The sequence below is a fragment of the Carassius gibelio genome, chromosome B8 (genome assembly GCF_023724105.1).
Source record: "Carassius gibelio isolate Cgi1373 ecotype wild population from Czech Republic chromosome B8, carGib1.2-hapl.c, whole genome shotgun sequence".
In the NCBI taxonomy this organism is placed as follows: domain Eukaryota; kingdom Metazoa; phylum Chordata; class Actinopteri; order Cypriniformes; family Cyprinidae; genus Carassius; species Carassius gibelio.
In genome coordinates this window covers 1,634,164-1,650,784 of record NC_068403.1, presented here as the reverse complement: position 1 = coordinate 1,650,784, position 16,621 = coordinate 1,634,164, and the positions used below count along the sequence as shown (strand labels likewise).

General features: G+C 36.2%; 1 long non-coding RNA gene across 1 annotated transcript; it reads right to left on the bottom strand.

Moving 5' to 3' along the window:
* Positions 1–6,390: 6,390 nt before the first annotated feature.
* LOC127963798 (uncharacterized) lies at positions 6,391–14,613 on the bottom strand. The gene is made up of 9 exons (XR_008154909.1): positions 14,491–14,613; positions 14,341–14,391; positions 14,046–14,188; positions 13,896–13,946; positions 13,469–13,639; positions 13,207–13,325; positions 11,005–11,205; positions 8,607–8,687; positions 6,391–7,327 (listed from the first exon to the last, which is right to left on the bottom strand). It is a non-coding gene; the product is annotated as an uncharacterized LOC127963798 (long non-coding RNA).
* Positions 14,614–16,621: the final 2,008 nt, after the last annotated feature.

Genomic DNA, 16,621 nt, shown 5'->3' with positions numbered 1-16,621 from the left:
TTAGAATTTTATTTGGGGTCATGAAATACCCTAAACACTGCACAGAGGTCAGGATTACCATTGCTCCATAAATAAAATAAAAATGGAAACTCATCCTATTTTGTTTTGATTTTCTCTTACTAAATTATACAGTTACTGATGCTATGGACTGTGGTATTAGTAACGGGCTATTAACAAAAATCTGTCTCTAAACCTCTTTGCTCTTTATTAAAAGTTGGTCTAGACTAGACAAGTAGCCTACATGATAGAATCAAATGTTTTGAAAATCCGCTCCGAAGCGATCTCAAATGATTCGCGAAACGCGACTCCGACTCCCGATCTGAATCAATGTTTTGTGAACTCGCTCTGAAGTCCCGATCATATGATTCGCGAAACGCGACTCCGACTCCCGATCTGAATCAATGTTTTGAGAACTCACTCCGAAGTCCCGATCTCAAATGATTCGCGAAATGCGCTTCGGAGTCCCGATCTGAATCAAATGTTTTGCAAAACCGCTCTGAAGCCCCGATCTCAAATGATTCGCGAAACGCGACTCCGACCTGAATCAATGTTTTGTGAACTCGCTCTGAAGTCCCGATCATATGATTCGCGAAACGCGACTCTGACTCCCGATCTGAATCAATGTTTTGAGAACTCACTCCGAAGTCCCGATCTCAAATGATTCGCGAAACGGGCTTCGGAGTCCCGATCTGAATCAAATGTTTTGTGAATTTTTTTTCAAGCCCTGAAATGATTCGCGAAACGCGCTTCGGATTCCCGATCTGAATCAATGTTTTGCAAATCTGCTCCAAAGCCCTGATCTCAAATGATTCATGAAATGTGCATCAGCAGGAGACTCCTAGGCGGATCCGCCTTCAAGTTCAAATTCAAATTCGTTTTGGTGCTGCCCAGAGGATCAGCTCCGCCTCCGGCTGGCGCCGTCAAACAGCGGATCCTGTTAAAATTAAGCTTCTGCATTTTAATCACTGTTTGAGTTGGTTCAGACAATATGCCTCCTGTTTGAATGTCAAAAAGTGCAGGCTTAACTTCTAATGTTAGCTACCGTCTATTAGCTTGATACCATCCAGCGTCACCGCTCATTTTACACAGTTTAACAACAAAACAAAACGCTAAGTGAACATTACTAGCTACCCTTTTCATGTTGGTTTTGAGCGCTATGCAGCCCATCTAACCTGGAAAACGGTCTTAATAGTATCGTTTATACAGCGTGTCTGGAGGAATAGAGATCGCTAACACATGTGACCAACTGGGCGGCAACGTCATCAGAACGCAAAGAATTATGGGTATGTTTGGCCAGTTAGCATGGTCTGGCATAGCAGGCTAGTGTTCTGCCATGAAAATAATGAAAAATTAGCGTGAAAAACGAAATATAATCCTACAAAATGCAGCGGGCTAAAGAAAACATTGTCGGACCATACTGCCTAAAACTAAATCCTAAAGCAAAGATGAGATATGACGAGAAAATAAAGAGAATCAAAGGACTCGATCCTTACGAGCAGAGCGACTGGTCAAGGTTAGTAACACCCTCCAGCCCAAAAGAAGGGCATGTGAAAAGGTTGTGTTGTGGTCCTTTTACAGACAGCCTGAATAGTTTGATGACATGTTAGCTTGTGATAGTCAGATTTCAAAGTCAATCGTTTGTAAATGTTTGGGCAGCCTTAAAAATTGCTGCAACCATCTTACCAATATGACCGTGTAGCCTTTTATTTTAATCTTTTACTAAACGTGACTTTGCGTTTCATAAATGTTCTTTTTTTTGTACTTCATAGATGATGTGTAAATGAAAAAAATATTTACAACACTTTCTGCATCCCCTAAACTACAGTGTAAACTATACATCACTTGTAAATGTGTTAGGGTTAGAGGGTCTACATAATTTAAAACGCTGGTCTTGGTGAGTATCCTCAGTCAGTTAGCCCTATATCTCAAGTGAACGTAGCCTTGTTCAAATCGGTTTTTCCGTAGCCTACCTGTTAGATCTACCTGAAAACTCTAAAAACACTCTTTATAATTTACAAAAAAATTACTCTTTTAAACATTTACAAAATGTGGTATCGGTGCATCCCTAATTAAAAATATTTAAAAAATATGTATGATTTCAATATCAAAATAGTTTTACACAATTAAGACCTTCCTTCTGAGATAAAGTTTTTTTATTTTTTTTACATTGCTATGGGCATGATATTAAGTATATAATACAACTTTCATTCTTCAGGTCGATCGTCTATAAATCTGTTTCAATATCTTCTCAATGGTTAAGAGGATTCCCCAAGCATGACAGTGAAACATCAGACACCATGATATACTGGATATGTAACTTTAGTTAAAAAAATGAAGATATTTGTTAGAAGTTTGATAAGTGCTGATCGAAATCCAAAAAAGTAGTGCTTGAAAGTCCTGGAATTTCATTTAACAGAATCTGTACCAACCCTGATAGTTAATCATGTACAAGACATTTGCAAATGACTTGTAACAGAATTTACAAAACATACTTAAAATGATAGTACATCACTTGCTAATAATTTATGAATGTTTTGTAAATGATTAGTTCATCATTATTTAACCACTGACTTATAAAATACGTACAACTGAACGTTATTATAAAGTGTTACCCTCTTTGGCAACTCAAAATCAAACCTAGTCTGACCATAACTCCCTGAGCAGCTGATGGCTACTTTACACACGCAGATTGTTCAATCAGGTAGACCTATACCTGATGTTATTTTTAACACAATGCAATAGTTAGTGCGTCAGTAAAAACGGACGGACACGCTCACTTATTTAGTAAGGAAAGTAGGCTACTAAAAATATTCCTGTTAACTATCAAGCTAATCATAATAATAAAAAGCCTACCCTTTTGACATGCAGTAAATCTTCAAAAGTTTTTTTAGGCTTATTTACAATATTGTTCGTTTAAAATTACAAAGCAATTCAGATTTAAGCTTATGTTTATATTTCTGTAGTAGCCTAGGTTAGAAATATTTATTAGTTTATCTTACAATTTCTTTTATCCTACAGCAAGAACAGAAGGGATTTTGAAAATGAGATAAACGGGTCCAAAACGGACCAGGGCCAGATGAGACAGTATGGTGGCGGATATGTTTCAATTTGCAGGACCCAAACGGACCCACCGTGGAGGTAAGGTTTTAATCGTGGAGCGCGGTGCAACGGCGGGTCCGGGATCCGAATTCGTATCGGATCCGTCATTGCCCGCAAGTTGACGCCGGTACAGTTCCGTTCCGGAAGCCGCAACACGGCCGCGCAGTACTTTTTGCTGTGTGGGGGAGTCCCGATCTGAATCAATGTTTTAAAAATCCGCTGGGACTGATTTCAAATGATTCGCGAAACGTGCTTCGGAGTCCCGATCCGAATCAAATGTTTTGCGAACTCACTCCAAAGTCCTGATCTCAAATAATTTGCGAAACGCGCGTCAGAGTCCCGATCTATTTTTTTTTTTTTTTTTAAAGAGTAGAACTAGAATAGTGAGTGCTAAAGTTAGAGGGTCAAATAAATATATGATAAATAATAATAATAAACAATGAAAACATAGGCTATTTAAGTTATCCTTGCTCCACAACAAATCCTTTAAATTTAACAGTATTTAGAGCATTGATCTCAAACTCAATTCCTGGAGGGCCACAGCTCTGCACAGTTTTGCTCCAACCATAATCAAACACACCTGATCCAGCTAATCAAGGTCTTCAGGATTACTAGAAACTTCCAAGCAGGTGTGATTTGGAGCTGGTTGGAGCTAAACTCTGCAGAGCTGTGGCCCTCCAGGAATTGAGTTTGAGACCACGGATTTATAGAATATAATTAAAAGATATAAGAAGCTACATAAATTCACAAGCCAAAACGAACGATCATTTTAGGCTAGAATGAAACTCAAACTAAAGTTGGGTCTCTCATTCGACACAAAATCACATTTTTCTGTAAATATTATTTACGTACTTCACTCGCTTCCAATATCCACGTAAAACAAAATGTTTTACATCAGGACAGTAAGGTGATAACGCTTAACGGTACAGATTTTACTACATAAAAACTGAGCAGTGTGTGTTTGTGTTTAAAGTTACCGTTTTTTTTATTATGATAATGAACAGACAAAGCTTAACTACACGCACATGCAGCGCCAGAGCAATCACTTGAATTTTTTTCCTTCTAACAGCAGAAGTACAATGCTCTAGGTTACTTATAATAATTTTGCTAAATGGTAAAATAAATGTTCAGCAATATCTTTAAAATATATTTGAATTTTGGCACAAAAAAACATTGTTACATCTAATCCCGCATTAGTTTGTGTCTGCACACCCCATGGCAAACCAAAATATTCAAATAAGAGGTTGAAATTAGATCAGATCCAAATTAATTAAACTCTAACAAACCATACCTATTTTTAGAACATTTTTTGTAACAAAATATCTGAAAAGATAGGTGTTTTTGTTTGTAATTACAGATGCAGTCAAAAAGTGGGGCAGCATAATATATATTATTATTTATTTATTTTTCGTTGTTATGGCCTATATCTGACATATTATTAAATGTGTTTTGTTGTTACTTTTTTGTCAGTTGTCCTATTTTGAGAGCAATTATTAATGGGCTAATAATAGGCCAGACTCCTGATCTGAATCAAATGTTTTGTGAACTCGGTTGAAGCCAAATGATTCGCAAAACGCGATTCGGAGTCCCGATCTGAATCAAATGTTTGTCGAACTTGGTCGAAGCCAAATGATTCGCAAAACGCGATTCTGAGTCCCGATCTGAATCAAATGTTTGTCGAACTCGGTCGAAGCCAAATGATTCGCAAAACGCGATTCGGAGTCCCGATCTGAATCAAATGTTTGTCGAACTCGGTCGAAGCCAAATGATTCGCAAAACGCGATTCGGAGTCCCGATCTGAATCAAATGTTTTGCGAACTCCGACCTCCCGTCTCAAATGATTCGCAAAACTCCCGATCTGAATAAAATGTTTTGCAAATCCGCTCCGAAGTGCTTGAGATGCTCCGCATTTGCAGGATTTCCTAATTCCGCCACCAGGTGTTTCCGATTACCGCTGTGTCACATAGCAACAGTGCAAGAGGAGCACTGACGCAAGTACAATCCTGTCAGGAGAGGTGGAGACAGAACTAATTGTTTTTGCTGTTATGTTTTACGTCATAATGGAGGAGACGGTGATGGAACTGGTTTGCTGCATCCTTTGTCGGATTACAACTTTAAATGCAGGTACTGGTTTGGAGCTTACTTGAATAATGTAATGATACATATGAAAAACTACTAAATAAACAAACTCGCACACACACACACACATAGCAGTTCAAATGCTGACTGATATGTTACAAAGGTGCGATTTTATATAGTTTATTGTCTTGACCAAGGTGATCCTATGTAGACAGGTTTGCAACCCGTTTATTAAGTAGTTAAAGCATAAAAATAAAACTGAAAAAAGTTTGTAGCATAGCTCAATGTTCAACAGCAGCAATCACAGTTGAGCAGTAGGGATGTGCAACAGTGATCGAGTACTCGACCGCGACAGCGATGATCGATCAAGTAAACGATTATCGAAATTATTATTATTATTATTATTATTATTTCTGATTGATTATGGCAGCACTTTGGGCGGCGCCCTGATCTCTGATTGGTTAGCTTCCCACTTGATTCCTCAAAAGACGTAAGAAGACAGATAAGCATGGCCTCAAAGTCAAGTAGTAATGGCTGGCTTCAGTTCAGTTCAGGGTAAGCTGTGTAGCGCCAAGCTGTCACACAAATCTACAACAAATACAATGCGCTATCATCTAAAATGCGTACCTACATAAAATATCTGGCGATAACAGAGCGGCAACTCAGACGAGCACTGAATCACTTGCCGTAAGACCTAAATGCAACGCATTAACCGAGAAGACGACAAAGCTGTTCGCTGAAATGGTGGTGAAAGATTTGCTGCCCATTAGTTTCGGGGACAGAGAAGGTTTACTTGTCCAGTGGTACCTGTCTGTACCTGCAACATCTGTTCCTGCGGAGCGAATTAATTCCACTAAATGTGAACAGGCTGCGCACTCGGCTCTCACCTGAGCGCGTAGACCGACTTATGTTTTTGAATAGACATTTGAATGTTTCACCGGTCGTGGTAAATACCCAGACAGCACACATACGTTGTGCCGATGTCGAGCCGACCTACAAAATTCCATCGGGACGATATCGCTCAGGGAGCGTTTGCTAATAGGCAAGATGTCTCGGCGACGTCGGCCTCTGATCGGAAATGCTCTCCGGCCGATGCTGAGACGATACATCCCGGCCGCTCTGCGTGGACGCGGTTCACCGGCGTTTTGCCCTTCGTTACGGACCACCCGCGGCTACCGCCGCTGGTTTATAATAAAACAATACACACCACTCTCAAGAACAGACGCAACTTTATTAATATTTTCATTTATTTCATATTACATGTACAAATACAATAACATTTACCAGATGCTTTGATCAAAAGTGGATAATTCGGGATTATTTGTAGTCTTTTGAACATTAACCATGATTTTACCACAGCTTTTGCAGTAAAACCATAGAAAAAACTAAATCAACCATAGTTTTACTACAATCACCATGATTTTACTACAGCTTTTGCAGTAAAACCATAGTAAAAACAAAAATAACCATTACTACAGTACTTGCATGGTTAAATGTTGTATGAGTATAGCACCTTTTAATAATACTTATTTCAAAGTAGGTTTACAGGAAATGCATGTTTCAAGGTTACAGTTTAAAAAGCCAGAGATGACTGAGACTCACTGGGAAGACCATCTAGTTAATAATAAAAAGTCATGTGTTCAGTGCTGTCAGCATTGCATGCGAACTTTATGCCAAGAACTTTTTAAAAAGAGTTACATAAACACAAAATAAAACCAGGCAAACAATACTAATTAAGCAATTAAAATGTTTTAAATTGCATGATAAAAGTTCAAAAATATTTTCTGATAAAATCTTACTAAACAAGTCTCTAGTTTTGTATTCAGTTAACATTAACATTATCTTTCAACATTTTTAAAGTGATGCTTACAAATAAAAGGGGACATGTAGGTCCACATAACTCAGAGAGTAAATATTGTTCATTTACAGATATAAGAGACGTTACAATAAAGCAGTTTGAAAATCATCAAATTTACCCTTATAGGCAAAATAAGGATAATATTTGTTTTGTGTGTCCAATGTTTTGTGTGTTCATGTACAGTTGTCGTCTGTAGTCTTTGTGAGCGTTGGTCTCATCTGAAGTCTTCAAAAGTGAGTTTGGATTCAGTCTGGAGCTGCTGTAATCTCTAGAAACCTTGGGATGGCCATCCTGAGATAGAAAAAGGAAATAAAAAGGAGAAAGTTTAGAATAGCTGCTGCTGTTCATATTATTTCAGAAAAAAATATTATTTATTTAATCACATATAACTGGAGTGCATGGTTATTAGATGTGTTGTGTGAATACTAAACTATGTATTTTAATTTAATTTAAACAACAACAAAAAAGTGTGTCCGAGCCCCAAATATTATTTGGAAGGCTATTTTCAAAGTAAAATACCAATAGGTTTTGCTTCCTTTAGTGGACTTTGATAAATTCTTGGTGTTAGAATTTAGTGACCTCACTACAGGCCATGCACCATAGATGCTGCTGCCTCAATTTGAGCTTATTTTGCTATATATATATATATATATATATATCTGATTTAATCACAAGTAGGTTTAATAAACGCACATCCACTTCCAATTCACCAATCAATAAACAAAAATCGACACACTGCCACTAATGCTCTCAAAAATCAGTTTATTGATGAAGTGTTTCACGTGATCCCTGTAAATGTAATATTTGTGGAACAGGCATCTCTTTAGAATGGAATATACATTTCAGTAGGTGGAACATTATATTTGTAATTTATACTACCGTTAAAAGTTTGGGGTCAGTACGATTTTCTTTTTACGTCTTTGAGAAAAGTCTCTTCTGCTCAACAAGGCTGCCTTTATTTGATCAAAAGCAAGTAAAAAAACTGTAATATTGTGAAATATTACAATTTAACAACAGTTTTCTACGTGAATATATTGTGAAATGTAATTTATTTCTGTGATCTAAGCTAATTTTTATTACTCCAGTCTTCAGTGTCACATGATCCTTCAGAAATCATTCTGATTTGCTGCTCAATAAACATTTTCAATTATTATCACTGTCTTATCAATTATCAAAAGTTAAAACAGACATTTCTGTTTCAAACACTGTACTGTTTTAAAACTTTATTCATCAAAGAATCCTGAAAAAATGAAGGAACACAGCGGTTTTCAACACTGATAATAGTCAGAAATGTTTCTTCAGAAGCAAATCAGAATATAAGAATGATTTCTGAAGATCATGTGACACTGAAGACTGGAGTAATGATGCTGAAAATACAGCTTTACCATCACAGGAATAAATTACTTCTCTAAATATATTCAAATAGAAAACTATTATTTTAAATTGTAGTGAAACTGTATTCATTTCATATATTAAACTGTGGTTGCCATAAAAGACTTTCAAAAACACAAAAAAAACCATACCTTCCCAAACTTATGATACAGTTGTGTATGTTCAAGATTGTACTTACTAGTCCTGCAGTTTATAGCATCTTGGAGATGTTGTCTGACAGCAGCGGTGGGCCGACAGGGTGAGCAGGGCTCTGCTGGCCCTATAAAAAACAAAATTGTGTGAAAAAAGCTTTTAAAGACTATTTAGTTATCATTTACATTTGTGTAATGTTCACAAATTGCTTGTGATTAGTTTAGTTGAGGTTGACCTGGATATCCTACATTAAAAAAGTCTATGGCCAGCACAACAGATTGTGCTACCCTTTTGATGAAAGAAGTCACATCTGATTTGTTACGAGCATTAGTGACAGAATCATCAGCCAATCAAATTTTGACATTCAATGACAGCACACCCTCTGTGTCTAGAGACGTGCCCAGTGCTACCCCCAGCGTTAGACTGCCCTTTTAGTCAGGGATTTCCAAAGTACGAAAGTGAAAAGAAGTTTAAATGAAAAGAAAATACAGCCTACAGACCTGGTTGCCAATCTACTAAAATGCTTTTTTAAGGTGCTATTTTGCAGAAAAAAAGAGAATAACTGAGAAATGAAGATCTACAACTGAGAAAGGAAGACCTACACCTAAACTGAAGTCCAGCAACATTTTTATGCACCATTTCAAAGATTGCAACTACGAGTGCTATGAGTGGCTAACAGTTAACACCAAGCACGAGTTATTTTGTTGGCCGTGATTACTTTTTAATCTGAGTCAAGGGACATGAAAAGAGTTCTTTATTATTTGATGAGTATTGTATCATGCACATTGTTATAACAGAGGTCGACCGATTCATTGGTTTTGCTGGTTAATCGGCACCGATAGTTGATTTGTAGAACTATCGGTTATCTGCAAAATCCATGGCGATATTTTTCTGTGTTGCGTTTGTTTTGCCATGTGACACTCTGCGCTGCACAGAGTGGGAAACTTCAAACGCGAGTTTAAATGCAGCCGTTCACATAGTTATCTATTAAATAACATTATATTAATCTCAAATCATTGTAAATTTACATAATGACTTCACCCTAGGCTATGAATTATGTATTGTGCATTTTACAGCAAAACGTTGGTCTTTCTGTGGTTCTAATACAGTCTTTATGCTTCATATAGAAAGCTGTAATACAGATTGTGCGTTTTCTTTCCGTTTGCTCTTTTTTTTTTTAACACTGAACTTTCAACACATATGCCACATAGTTCATTCCTGAAGCAAACTTATGTCCGTTTGGTGATTAAATAAACAGTTTTAGACCGCTGCTTGAATTGAATGTGACGCATCCGGTGTGTGTGAGAACTGTCACTTCTCAAAGACGCTGCGCATGATTAGATAATCATGCACTGTTCTAAAATAGCAGCAAATAAAATGTGATGCGTTCGGTGTGTAGGGTTGGGTATCGTTTGAATTTTATCGATTCCAATTCCGATTCTGCTTATCGATTCCTAGTTTCGATTCCAATAAGATAAAAAATCCAATATAAAAAAATTAAGTCAAACATTTAGTTGTCAAACATGTTTCTGTCTTTTTACAAAGCATTCTGTTACAGCTGAATAACACAAGCAAAAATCAGCAGCTTACAAAACACTGCAAGAGGAATTTTGCCTGTGCTTAAAAAAAAAAAAATACCATAGCAAAAACAATTAATTAATAAAAATATTAAAGTGTTAAAGACAAGTAAGCAGTCAGTAGTAAGATATGAACAAACAAATCAATTAGCAATATCCTAAATACAACTAAACAAAATTTCAGGTACAGAAACTGTAATTAAAAGTTTAAAAACACTGCATAGTTTTCTTTTTATAAATAAAATAAAGATTAATCAAAGTTATTAAATATATTCAGTCGAGATCAGTGAATGATTTTCTTTTGTTTCTTTTGTTCTTTGATTAACATTAATGACAGACAGCGCGTTTATTAGGCTGTTGTCTCTTTAAACAAAAATACTGTACGTGGGAGTTTTCTTTCTCATCTGTTTACATTCATGTAAGACAAAAACGTTTGTGTTTATGATGATATACTGATGTAGTTTTCTGTAGATTGGTCGACAAATATGAAAGAAGTCAGTTTCGGCTCGGAACAACCTTTTCTACAGTTGAAATACATGGAATGGTCCGAGAATGGACACAAACCCGGGAACCCACAGCGCGACCGCAGACCGCTGCTCTCATTCAGTATCTATTTTGTTCAGTATTCATTTTAAAAACTATTGGTTTATAAATCGGTATCGGCCAGTGTGGTCCAAACTAGCTATCAGTATTGGAAAAATTCACTATCGGTTGATCTCTAGTTGATAATACTGTGGTGCTGTGTGGATGTCCAGAAAAAAAAAAAGACCAAATCAATACCGGTGGCTACTGGTGATACATTGAGGTCTAATGAAGCGAAATGATCGGTATTTAGGAGAAAATGAACACTACTTACAACAGTATTACCTTTAATCCATAGCCTGGGCAACCAGCTGTCAGCACGTTCACAACTGTCTATAGAAACTGTCTATAGAACGTGACTTCTCTGTCGCATGACAACAGATGCACGCGCGAGATACTGGAGCTGATGACGCTGTTTGCCAGCGCAGCATCGTGATGTCTATCAGCTATCGGCGATGGATGATGGCATCGTCAATCAGGCCAACCCTAACCAGGATGACATAATTAAACAATTGTACACAACTGTTGTACACAGTTTTTATAATTTATTAGCTAAACAAATGCACAGCTTCCACCAATAAAAAAAAATAGTTAAAGTAAGAGTACAGCACCAACTGCTGTTACCCGGATGAGCCTGTGTTATTACATTTTACAGGTTTTTATCCAGGGATAACATGCATCGGAATGTCGCAACTGACCAATCAGAATCAAGTACCCACAGAGCCATGTAATAAAAGTAATTAGCTAATGGTAAACTAATCATTTACAAAACATGACTATGTGTTCATAGATGATTAATAAGTGATGTTAATATTTTTATCTATGTTCTGTAGATTAAGTTATAAATAACTTACAAAGCTTTCTGCACCCACAATCTAAAGTGTAAACTACTCATCAGTTGTAAATGTAAACTTTCCTGTTACAGGTTGGTTGATTGTGTGTGTGTGTGTGTTGGTGTGTGTGTATATATATATATATATGTGTGTGTGTGTGTGTGTGTATATGTATATATATATATATATATATACATACATATACATACGCACACACAACTGAAAACCACAAAGTTTGTAAAACATTTACAACTGATGAGTAGTTTACACCTTAGATTGGGGGGTGCAGAAAGCTTTGTAAATGATTTATACTGTTTATTGAGATAATAGTACAATGTTGACATTTCAATGATTTATAAGTGATTCATAATATATTAACTAGTAACTATTAAAAATTAAGGATCTGTTTTAACTAGTAACTATTAAAAATTAAGGATCTGTTTGATTTTTTTCGTGATTTTATTTTTTTTAAGATTGCTTATGAAAGATGTGTAAATCATATCATATTAATCATTAGTGAATGTATATTCATGTCACTTGTAAATTATTTATAACTTAATCTACAGAACATAGATAAAAATATTAACATCATTTATTTCTATGAACACAGTCATGTTTTGTAAATAATTAGTTAATCATAATCGAATTACTTGTAAATGACTTTTAAAATGAATTTACAAAAAGTACACAAATTATTAGTATATAACTTATTAGGCACTTATGAATGTTTTGTAAATGATTAGTTCATCATTGACTACTCACTTAAAAGTGACATACATATGAACTTTATTATAAATTGTTACCAAAAAGTCACCCACACCTTGGATGACCTGAGGGAAAGTAAATTAACAGCAAATTTTCATTTTGGGGTGAACTATCCCTTTAACTCACACTAATCTAGCCTACTGCTGAAGTTGTTGATCAGCCCCGTCATTGTTGTTGAGAGCCTGTGTGGGGCATAATATGTGCATTAAGGGGCGGTCACACTGCACTTTTCGTTCCACTGACTTCCATTCATACGCATGCGAATGCGTCAGACCGGAAACCCAGGCTCATGCGAAAATTTTCGCATTTCGCTGCATTCGAAAGTTCAAGTTTGGTGAACCTTGACCTGCGAATTCGCATCACGTGAAGTCGTGGGACCAGTAGATGAATGATACGTCACTGCGTGACCTCTCTGTACAGAAATTTAAAAATGAAGTGCTAATTTTAGCCGTAGCGCAGCATCCTATTTTATATAATACATATTTAAAAGATAATTAAAAAAGAAGCTGCATGGTTCGCAGTGTCAATGGAAACAGGAACAGATGGCACATTTGAATGAGGACACGTTCTATATTTTTTTTATTGTTTAGTGTGTATATTTATAGAGAGAGAGAGAGACAGAGTGCAATATAATAAGACGCTTTCGACGCCATCGCCAAAGACACAGTAAAAGCACAGATTAACCCATGTTGTGATAAGGGGAAACCATTATATCTTGCTCCCGCCCATATTCGCAGCGGCGTCCGAAATAATTTTGCACGTTCAAAGGCTAGTGTGACCTCACCTTTACACATACAGCTGCGTTAGCTGTAACAGAGATGTGTAAGATGTGTACAGGTATCTAACAGTTGTTTACTGAAGGCCCTGACTGAAACCTCACGGTACTCACTGTCTGACAGCAGGTTCACTCAGACTCTGATCGTCATCACTGAAGAATCCAGGAACAAAACAAGCCATCTGACACAGAGTCAACAATATTTACTCTACAGTTCCAAGCTAGAGTTCAAGCTAGAGTAGAGGTGAAATGGAGATAAAAGACAGAATAATATATAACAATTATAATAACATGTAATATACATATTCTACTACTAAAAATATAATCTTAAAATAACACAATCTATATTTTTAGTTTTAGGTTGAGTGTGACTTACGTTATGAAGTCAGGGACTTCTTAAAATTGGTGAAATGTATTCTGAAAAAGGCATATTCATGTTTTTCATGAGCTTCTTCAGGTCACCTGTATTTCTAAGTCAGAATCTCCCTTCAGAAATGTTGAAATCTTGGAGCTTCACTTCTGTTCTGTAGAGTTTCTTTCTGTCCTCCTGAAATCACAGAACAATTTGTATTAATATCTGTTTATCATGAAATATCGAAACTAATGTGAACTTGATTTCAGCCGATTACACTCTCACTGTAAGTGTCGTCATCGATTCAGTAAATCAGCCTTTTCCAATAACATACTGACAAATCACCAGCAAAACATTCAAAGTGCCATCAAAATATCTCATACACACACGAAGATTTGATTAAAAGCCCAGAGTTTCATCAACAAGAGCTCAATCTATATAGTTAGCCTACCTGAAAACTGCTAAGATGCTAACGGACTTTTTCGAAGAAAATAAACCGTTTCTATAAAATAAATTTAATTGAAACATGTCAATAACAAGCAAGAAACGTGTCAGGAACATTTGTATGTAATATTTGTGTGATTTTAGCGACTAAACTTACCCAAAACAGTGTAAACTGCAGCGAGAGACGGAGATTACTGCTTGTCAGCAACGGTTTTTGTGTTGACGCCCCGTTTCCATGGCAACTCTGCTCCCCGCTGGAGCAGGACTCAACGCGCACACAGCATTTACACAAACAAACACCTAGAGTTAAAACATTACATTTATAAAGTACAGTCTCATTCAATAATCATTCAATAATTAATTTAAATATCATTTTGTTTTAATCAAATCGAAGATTTGATTAAAAGCCCAGAGTTTCATCAACAAGAACTCAATCTATATAGTTAGCCTACCTGAAAACTGCTAAAATGATAACGGACATTTCCGAAGACACTAAACCGTTTCTATAAAATAAATTTAATTGAAACATGTCAATAACAAGCAAGAAACGTGTCAGGAACATTTGTATATAATATTTGTGTGATTTTAGCGACTAAACTTACCTAAAACAGTGTAAACCGCAGGGAGAGACGGAGATTACTGCTTGCCAGTAACGGTTTTTGTGTTGATGCCCCGTTTCCATGGCAACTCTGCTCCCCGCTCGCGCAGGACTCACAGCACACACAGCATTCACACAAACAAACATCTAGAGTTAAAGCATTACATTTATAATGTACAGTATCAAATAATAAATGTAAAAATCATTTTGTAGTTCAGAAGCAACAGCAACAATAGCTCACCATATTATTTCACCGGATTATTTCTGAAAGCCTGTAAAAGAGTGAAAAACACGGTGAAAAAGCAGTCAGGACTTCTCTTTAATAACCCGCTTTTACATTTTCCCTCCGAGAAACTTCTGAAAACGCATTAAGGCGTTAACATCAATGTTAAAAAAAAATCGCTACCGTGACCGTTGGCTCAAAAAGTTAACGTTAACATTATTTGAAAATGAGCCAGACTCTTCAGCTGCCCACAGACTGTATTACTAGTACTTTTTCAGTGTCACAGAATTAACAAAGTAGTATTTTTTGTCTAATTGAGCTGAAGTGAAATCGTAACGTTACCTCAGAGCCACAGATGTCCCTGGGATTATCCTCTTCTCTCTCTCTGGGTGGCTAAAAGAGACGAATACTGGGCACGCGCACACAGAGAAGCGCGGCATCGGCCCGCGGTCGTGAACCAACTCAGGGCCGACGATTGATGAGCTGGAGAACAGAGCACTGACCAAATTATGTCGGCCTCCACCAGGCCGATGTTTTATAGATGTTTTAGGTATAGAGGCCGACGTTTCGATATTGGGCCGACGTCGGCCAGACGTACATGTGCTGTCTGGGTATAATATCCATTTTTTTATAATTATTATTTTAGTTTTGAGTTTTAACCATAGTTAAAATATCTAGGCTAGTTGGTCTCTGTTTTATACCTTATAATAGTTGTTTGGTTAAACTTGGTGAACTTTTTTTTCTTTATCTTTTAAAAAACTACGTTTCACCGCTGGATTAAAATATGATGCTAAAGTTATACTTGAAGACAATGATTTGTTTAAAAAAATGCACTTGAATAAAGTAGCGCAAAAAAAAAAAGAATCTTTGTGTGTTCATTTTTAAATCACAGACAAATAATGAAATGGTCTTTATAAAATAAAAATGGACTGGATATATTTGTAGCCTAATTACATTAAACATATTCGAGATGACGAAAATCAAAATTATTTGTTTGTCATGGTTTTTATCTTAAATATATTTGAAATCTTATTCGATTATTTGGCAATAATCAGTGATTTCCATGCTGTTAAATAATATTTTGGTTGATCAGAAAGTGCAAATTGAATACAAAATATAAATTAAATATTACAATACATAAAAAAATAATGATAGTGACAGTGTGACACTATGTAAATTTATTGTACTTTCGTGTTTGTAAAGCGCAATCCGAGTTACACTTTCGGTCAAGTTCACATCTGCGTCGGCGAATTTTTTTCAGATAAAAATTGCAAGAGCTACTCTACGTCTGATTAATTAACATGAACAATTAGGCTGAAATCGCTGCACATCAGCGATTCGTTTCATGCTCATAGGCAATGCCCGATAATGATATTGCTCTTAAATGTTTTATTTTTCTATTATTATTGATATTATTTTATTAATAATGTTATAATAATGCAGCCAAGCTTTTTTTCCCGTCATATTTGTGGGCATAATTCAATTCCTAGGCTTCGAAAACGCGCAGGTGGTTTATGGAAAATAAAACTTAACTTAAAAATAAAACTTAATTACAACTATTACACTTAATAACGTAGATGAAAATATAGCACAAATCTGCCTTACATTTATAATGAGAACTTTATAGGAATCTATAGTAAAATCTATCCTTGCCCATCTTTCAGCGCGCTGTCATGAATACGCATCAGAGGGAGTTCTCTCTCTCTCTCTCTCTCTCTCTCTCTCTCTCTAACGCATAACTTATCATCCTATTGTGCTGATACAAGTTGTATGTTACGTCTGATCAGTTATCTGATTTATCATAGGATGCGTCATAGAATTAGCTTCCGTTTATTGGTATACTTTCACCTCAGACAGATATTTCTTGCTCTTTTATTAATAACATTGCTTCATCATAATCATCTAACCTGTC